This window comes from Geotrypetes seraphini, chromosome 7, assembly GCF_902459505.1.
Source record: "Geotrypetes seraphini chromosome 7, aGeoSer1.1, whole genome shotgun sequence".
Lineage (NCBI taxonomy): Eukaryota > Metazoa > Chordata > Amphibia > Gymnophiona > Dermophiidae > Geotrypetes > Geotrypetes seraphini.
This window is the reverse complement of record NC_047090.1, coordinates 14,700,408-14,709,304: the sequence shown is the minus strand read 5'-3', so window position 1 is coordinate 14,709,304 and position 8,897 is coordinate 14,700,408.

Sequence of the window (8,897 nt, the reverse complement as noted above, 5' to 3'; positions counted from 1 at the left end):
AACAATCACGGTGACAAGCAATTAATTGGGGGTGTGACTGGAGGAGCTAGAACTGAGGAGCTTCTTGGCAAAGAGGCTAAAGGAACAAGCAGGGATGTTAGGAGAGGAGAGTAAATGATTTTCAAAAAGGTATACAATGTAGTAGACCAGAAGAAGGTAAGGAATTTGCTCTTAATCTTGTGAATCTTGTCATTGAAGAAATCAGCCAAAGTGAATAGGAGCCAAAGGGATTTTGGAGAGGGAGGTGAGTGTTGTGAAGAGTTGTTTTAGACCGAATGTTATAATGCCTCTGTATCGCTCCATGGTGCGACCTCATCTGGAGTATTGCGTTCAATTCTGGTCTTCTTATCTCAAGAAAGATATAGTGGCGCTAGAAAAGGTTCAAAGAAGAGCGACCAAGATGGTAAATGGGATAGAACTCCTCTCGTATGAGGAAAGATTAAAATGGTTAGGGCTTGGAAAAGAGACGGCTGAGGGGAGATATGATTGAAGTCTACAAAATCCTGAGTGGAGTGGAACGGGAACAAGTGGATCGATTTTTCACTCCGTCCAAAATTACAAAGACTAGGGGACACTCAATGAAGTTACACAGAAATACTTTTAAAACCAAGAGGAGGAAATTTTTTTTCACTCAGAGAATAGTTAAGATCTGGAACACGTTGCCAGAGGATGTGGTAAGAGCGGATAGCGTAGCTGGTTTTAAGAAAGGTTTGGACAAGTTTCTGGAGGAAAAGTCCATAGTCTGTTGTTGAGAAAGACATGGGCGAAGACTCTGCTTGCCCTGGATCAGTAGCATGGAATCTTGCTACTCTTTGGGATTCCGGAATCTTGCTAATCTTTGAGATTCTGGAATGTTGCTACTCCTTGGGTTTTGGCCAGGTACTAGTGACCTGGATTGGCCTCCATGAGAATGGGCTACTGGGCTACATGGACCTTTGGCCTGATCCAGTAAGGCTATTCTTATGTTCTTATGTCATGTCTGTTCAAATTAGATTGTAAGCCCTTCTGAGAAGGGACCATCTATTGCATGTTAAACGTACGCCTTTCAGCGCTATAGAGATGATAAATAGTAGCAGTAGATGGTTATAAAAATCTTGCTTGGTAAGTGTAATAACAGAGCAAGCGGAGCATGAATGTGTAGCAGAAATTCAGCCAGGGAGTGGGATAACAGCCAGAGATGCTGTGCTGAATGGGTGAACGAACATAGAATCTGGAGGCCAGTCAAGGCTGGGGTTTGGCTCATTTTACACCACGGGGGAGGGTGCGGTAAGCCGAAGAGAGCAGACTGTTACGAGGAGAAACTGTTTCATCAGCAGACAAGGTTGTAGAGGAGAGGAGAGCCGAGTCATTCCTGGCGCAATCCGTGGTGTAGCGAGGGAGAGTGGTGTCCGAGGCGGTGGTGCCCATCCCCCACCCCCCGCTCCTTCCCGACTCCCCCCCTGCCTCTTTAATTTTCCCAGCGCAAGCCGCATTACAAACTTGCTGCCCACGTCGTGTCGGCTTTCCCTCTGCCGTCACTTCCTAGGCGTGGGACCTGGAAGTGCCGCGAGAGAGAGCCGACACTGACACGGGCAGCAAGGTCAAGATACTGCTCACGCCGGGAAAATTAAAGAGGTACGGGGGAAGGGAAGGGGTGCAAGCTCACGGCAGGGGGAGTCGGGAAGGAGCAGGGGAGCAGAGAGGAGAACGGGTGCCGGTACCCCCACCAGGACGGAGCCTGGGGCGGTCCCCCCACATCCTCCTTATTACACCACTGGGCGCAATTATCAGTTGCCTGGAGATTCCTAAAGGTGCTGCTGGTGAAGGAATAAAATTGTGATGGAGGATATTGAAAGCAAAAACAATCAACAGATGATCAGAGAGAAAGCATAAGAATATAAGACTAGCCTTACTGGGTCAGACCAAAGGTCCATCAAGCACAGTAGCCCGTTCTCACGATGGCCAATCCAGGTCCTTAGTACCTGGCCAAACCCCAAAGAGTAGCAACATTCTGGAACCCCAAAGAGTATCAAGATTCCATGCAGAATCTCAAAGATAGCAGGATTCCGGAATCCTAAAGAGTAACAAGATTCCACAATCCCAAAGAGTAGCAACATTCCACACAGAATCCCAAGGAATAGCAAGATTCCAGAATCCCAAAGAGTAACAAGATTCCACAATCCCAAAGAGTATCAACATTCCACACAGAATCGCAAGGAATATCAAGATTCTAGAATCCCAAAGAGTAACAAGATTCTAGAATCCCAAAGAGTAGCAACATTCCACACTACCGATCCAGGGCAAGCAGAGGCTTCCCCCATATCTTAATAACAGACTATGGACTTTTCCTCCAGGAACTTGTCCAAAGCTTTCTTTAAAACCAGCTACGCTATCCACCTTTACCACAACCTGTGTTCTTAATTGTACATCAATACTTTTGGTCTTTTAGAATGGTTTTGTCTTCACTAAAACGACCATCTGCTTTTATGTTTTTTAGCACCTTCTGAAATATTCTCATCACAGCATTTCCATGGCAATTCAATCCGGTCTGTCATCTGCTTTATTTTCTACAAAGATTTCAAGCTGTTGCCCGCTGTGCAGATATCAAAAATGAAGAAGCCAGAATGCAGTTGATTGGCGTTTAATTCATCTCTGGTGCTCTCCTTATACATGAGATATAACAGACTGGCATCAATATCCTGCCGCCGCGTGAGAAAAATAAGTTCATTTGGCCTCTAGGGGTCAGGACTGCAACAGAAGCTCTGGTTAACTTCACCTAACAAGGACCAGCTGTTCTTCTTGGATTCAGTAAGGCAGAGAGTCCTCATGATATGTGCAAGGATTTCTAAGAAAGATATTTCATAAGGAAGAATATTCTGGAATTTCCCTTTCATTCCTAATCTCTGGAGTAGACTTACAGAGAGTCTTAGAGGCCTTGGGAAGGTGGGATGCAGGAAGGAGGAGTGAAAAGGAGAGCATGGTAATTCTATAAATTGTTGTCTCAGTCGGGGCATCCCAATGCTGTTGGCTTAGAGCCAACTTTATAATCTTGGCGTCAAGATTCTATTATAGGTCAACACCAGCATGCCCATGTGTAGACCCGACCTCATATGCCATGTCAACGGCAGGTGTGTTAATGCACCAAATGACACATGTGGTTTAGAGTAGGGTTACCAGATGTCTGGATTTCCACAGCCACGAATTTGAGACCACTGGTCTATATAGAGCAGTGGTTCCCAAACCCTGTCCTGGGGGACCCCCCAGCCAGTCGGGTTTTCAAGATATCTCTAATGAATATACATGAGAGGGATTTGCATATAATGGAAGCGACAGGTATGCAAATCTCTCTCATGCATATTCATTAGGGATATCTTGAAAACCCGACTGGCTGGGGGTCCCCCAGGACAGGGTTTGGGAACCACTGATATAGAGTAATGAGTATGCCCGAGTGGTTCTCCAGATCAGGTTGGAAAATATTAAGATCTTGAATAATAAAAGGGACTTATAAGACCCTATTTGATCTTGCTGTGGATCCAATGCAGGACATTGGGCACTGGCTGAGCACTTATATATACACAAGTATAAATATATACAATGAAACCTTGGTTTGAGCGCATAATTTGTTCCGAAAACATGCTTGTAATCCAAAACACTCGTATATCAAAGCGAATTTCCCCAAAAGAAATAATGGAAACTCAGACGATTTGTTCCACAACCCAAAAACTTTAATACAAAATACTATAGGTACTTCTATTGCAAGACCTCGCTCGTATAGAACAGTCACTACACTCCTGCAGCGTCAGAGAGAGAAAAACCATCGGCTCAGTTGTGATGATGTGACGTGTGTATACCGTATATACTCGTATCGTAAGACCTCGCTCGTTTAGAACAGTCACTGCACTCCCACAGCGTCAGAGAGAGACGAACCATTGGCTCAGTTGTGATGATGTGACGCGTGTATACTGTATGTACTCGTATCGCAAGACTTTGCTTGTTTATCAAGTTAAAATTTAATAAAATGTTTTGCTTGTCTTGTAAACCGAGTTACTTGCAATCCAAGGTTTTACTGAATATATAAAGAAATCGTTTAAGTGAATCTCATGCTTAATGACAATTTACACACTGGAATTTACATTAATTGGACTCCTGAAAGTAAATAGTTACTGTAAATCCTGTCATGTGGCTCTCTCCTGTTTTCCCGTAAAACACATTGTAAAGTTTTGTTACAGAAAGAGACATATGGAAGAAAACAGTCCCTGGGAAAGCAGCTTTCTGATATTTGCTGGAGAAGGCGCAAAACCCTTAAATGTTTTGACAGAGAATCTAATGAGACATTTTTGGCAGGGTGAGATGAAGAACGTACTTTGAATGCTTATTTGAAGTGACGGAAGGGTAAGTCATATTGACAGTGGGGAGAGGGGGACCAATTTAGCATTTGCACCTATGACATTTGAGGAGGGGGTGCACCTTATTCACATCCCAAACTATGCTCATGGCAAAATGGAAAAACTGACACTTTTCCCCTTTTCTAGGTTGTTTGTTTTTGGGTTTTTTTTTTAATTTTTCCCCACCCTCCACCCCCAAAATTAGCAAAATACAAAAAAAAAAATAATCCTTTCCCCCCCCCTTTTCCTCCTTCTTTGCTGAAAAATCTGTCACTAATCTTTTCATTGAGAAGGTAGAGGGAGAATAAGAATTTACATTTACAGAAAAAAAGATGAAATAAATTAATACTACCCACCTGACATGAAGCCTGTGGCTCGCATGTGGCTTCTGAGTCACTCACAGCTGTGGGCTGAACTGGCCCCCAGATACTTCATGCTGGGTCGTTTGCGGCATCAGAGGAAGATCCAATGCTGGCGTGGCAGCAGTTTGGGGATTGTTGCTCGCGCCAGGAAGGTTACAGAGGTATGAGGGAAGGGAGCGTTGTGCACGAGTGGCAGTCGGGGGCGAGGGGGTGAGGAAGGAGCAGCGGGCAGAGATGAGGACGGGTGCCCTCGCCCTCGCCAAGATGGCACCTGGGGCGGACCGCCACCCCCCTCCCCCCGCCCTGCGATATTCACTTCCAGTGCCCACATAGCTTAAAGAGCAGTTAGCTATGCAGATAGGACACAAAATGTTGTCCGTATCCATATAAATTCTGGATATTTGGGCCCAGATGCTATAAAAGATGATAGGCTCTCATGTTAAAATCGGGGCAGCAATGCAGTCTGTGGCTGGCACCAAGCTCTGGAATGCGCTGCCTGGGATTCTGCGATGGGAGATTGAAAATGCAGTTATTTGTCGATGCCTTCCCGTGCTAACGCTATTCGCTGCTCATGCCTTCCTGTCCTGTCAATGATTTGGGGGGGATCTTGTGTTTCCATCTTGTAGGATGGATTTAAAAGAAGATTTTAAGAATAATAGTTTCAAGTGTATTAAAATTTTTGATGTATCGTAATCAGGGCAGGATTAATTCGTCGGGGGCCCCTAGGCACCCCAGTACACTGGTCCCCCCTGCCCCGCCCCACCCCACCATGCGCCCTGGCGGAAACAGGAAGCTGCGTCAGAGGGAATCTTTGGGCAAGCAGCACCGCTTGCACAATTACAGTTCCCGTTGCCTTTCTTACCCGCCTTGCTTGCTTGTCTTACTTTCCGTCAATGGGGGGTGGGGGGGCGCATTGCCGATCGGGGTGTAATGTAATGTAATTTATTTCTTATATACCGCTAAACTCCGTTAGGATTCTAAGCGGTTTACAGAAAAATAGGGTGCATTAAAATTATAAGTAAAATAGAAATTCCCTTACTGTCCCGAAGGCTCACAATCTAACTAAAGTACCTGGAAAAATGACAATTAGTAGAGTAATGAAGAAATAAAATAGAGAATAGATGAGAAAAATAAGAAAATAAACATTCTAATAAGACTACAATGATCTAAAGGACTTTGAAAGGTTGAAAAAAGAGGGGAGATAAGAATAGATGCAGAGGGAGAACCGTTGAAGCAATAGAATTCTGGGTGGGGCCCGTGTTGCCGATTGGGGGAGGCCCGCATTGATGATCGGGGGGGGGGGGGAGCCCGCGTTGCCGATCGATGCTGGAGGGGCCCATCGCCGTTTGGAAAAAACAATGTTGATGCCCTCCTTCATCGGGCCCCCCTGACCATTTCGGGACCTAGGCACGTGCCTACTTGACCTATTGGTTAATCCTGCCCCGATCGTAATATCATAAATTCAAAGTGATTTACGATTAAAAACAGGGTCTCAGTTACTAACTACAAGAAACACACAACGGTTCCAACAAGAGCCCTCGCAGAACAAACCTATTTAATTACCCCTCCCTGAAATCTTACCAATACAGAAAGTTTCTAGATAGCATTCCAGGCAGCCAGGCTGAACACATGGCTTGGAAAACCCCTACTTGAGGCCACTACATACGCAGACTTTAGAAAATCCCTGAAAACTCGATTGTTTAACAAATTCTAAATTCCCAACCTACCTCTTCCTCGCTATGGCACTCCTCTCTACCTCACCACCACCCCAATTCTAGATTTGAGACTAACTCTTATCCTCTCTCCCCTTGTATCCCATGTATCTTTACTGTAAACCGCTTTGAATTTCACGGTATAGCGGTATGTGGAAAATATGAAAAAGGATCTGCAAAAGTTAGAGGAATGGTCTAATGCCTGGCAACTAAAATTCAATGCAAAGAAATGCAGAGTAATGCATTTGGGGATTAATAATAGGAAGGAACCGTATATGCTGGGAGGAGAGAAGCCGATATGCACAAACGGGGAGAGGGACCTTGGGGTGATAGTGTCCGAAGATCTAAAGGCGAAAAAACAGTGTGACAAGGCAGTGGCTGCTGCCAGAAGGATGCTGGGCTGTATAAAGAGAGGCGTAGTCAGTAGAAGGAAGAAGGTGTTGATGCCCCTGTACAGGTCATTGGTGAGGCCCCACTTGGAGTATTGTGTTCAGTTTTGGAGACCGTATCTGGCGAAAGACGTAAGAAGACTTGAGGCGGTCCAGAGGAGGGCGACGAAAATGATAGGAGGCTTGCGCCAGAAGACGTATGAGGAGAGATTGGAAGCCCTGAATATGTATACCCTAGAGGAAAGGAGAGACAGGGGAGATATGATTCAGACGTTCAAATACTTGAAGGGTATTACCGTAGAACAAAATCTTTTCCAGAGAAAGGAAAATGGTAAAACCAGAGGACATAATTTGAGGTTGAGGGGTGGTAGATTCAGGGGCAATGTTAGGAAATTCTACTTTACGGAGAGGGTAGTGGATGCCTGGAATGCGCTCCCGAGAGAGGTGGTGGAGAGTAAAACTGTGACTGAGTTCAAAGAAGCGTGGGATGAACACAGAAGATTTAGAATCAGAAAATAATATTAAATATTGAACTAAGGCCAGTACTGGGCAGACTTGCACGGTCTGTGTCTGTGTATGGCCGTTTGGTGGAGGATGGGCTGGGGAGGGCTTCAATGGCTGGGAGGGTATAGATGGGCTGGGGTAAGTCTTAACAGAGATTTCGGCAGTTGGAACCCAAGCACAGTACCGGGTAAAGCTTTGGATTCTTGCCCAGAAATAGATAAGAAGAAAAAATTAAAAAATTTAAATTGAATCAGGTTGGGCAGACTGGATGGACCGTTCGGGTCTTTATCTGCCGTCATCTACTATGTTACTATGTTACTATATATAAGAAATAAATTATTATTATTATTACAGAATGATTCATAGGGGAAATGGGGAGAACTAGAATAGTTAATGTCTTCTTGTGTTTGTTTTGTTGAAACATGTGTAGCATTTCTTAAATAGGTTATGCATGCAAACGGCATAGTTATTATGCGGTATATAAATTTTTTAAGAAAGAAAGAAAGGTAGGCCCCTAGCTCGGCCCGCCTAAGCGATCTAGATGCCTAAATTAACTGGCACCAATAACATGCTTACCTCCCCCCCCCTCACCCTTTAACAACAACTTAGGGTGGCTTTTAGTGCCGGCCGCGGCGGTAACAGTTCTGGCGCTCATGAGCTTCGGAGCCGTTACTGCCATGGCCGGCGCTAAAAACCCCGCTATGGGGGGAGGGTTATTTGGCTTAATTATCTAAATTAGATTGTAAGCTCTTCTGGGCAGGGACTGTCTATTGTATGTTAAAATGTACAGCGCTGCATATACCTTTCAGCACTATAGAATTCATAAATAGTAGCAGTAGTAGTTAATTTATTTACGCAATCCGTTTTCTATCCCGTTCTCCCCAATGAGCTCAGAACGGGTTTCAGGTTAGCCTATATAATACACAGTTAATGGGTTACAATTTGCCACAGTTGCAGTACACGTCGTTATCCTAACGACCATACCAATTGGCTTAATAATAATCATCATAAGAACTTTATTCTTTTATACCGCCATAACCAAAAGTTCCAGGCGGTTGACACTAAAAAGAGCTGGACAGTCAGCGAAATACAATAATACAGTAAAAAAATACAAATATTTGTATAATAGAATTTCAATAATAAAACTCACTAAGTAATAAACTTATCGGACAAAGTGGTCTTAATTAATAGCTTGCTGAATCCATTTACCTAATCAAGATTGTTGCTAGGGTCCTATCTAAGAAGGTCTTAAGCCTACACCCATTAATTTTTGCATAAGCAAATAAGTAGACGTTTCTAGTTTCTCTTGATGGTCTATGCAACACCAAGTGAGGGAAAAGGTAAGCTGGAATTGTTTTCTAGGTGTCCAACTTGGTAGGCGTCCACCGCTTTCAACTAGGCATCTAGTCCAAGACGCCTACTAGAAAGCGGGTGCGGTTGGGGGGGGCGACTCATGGGTGGATCTTGAGTGTGTTTTGCAAGTAGGTGGGTAAATTGGACTTAGGCGCTGGTAGTTAGGATAAGAAAACCCTGGCATAAATACGGGGGGAGGGGGGGCGCCTAAGC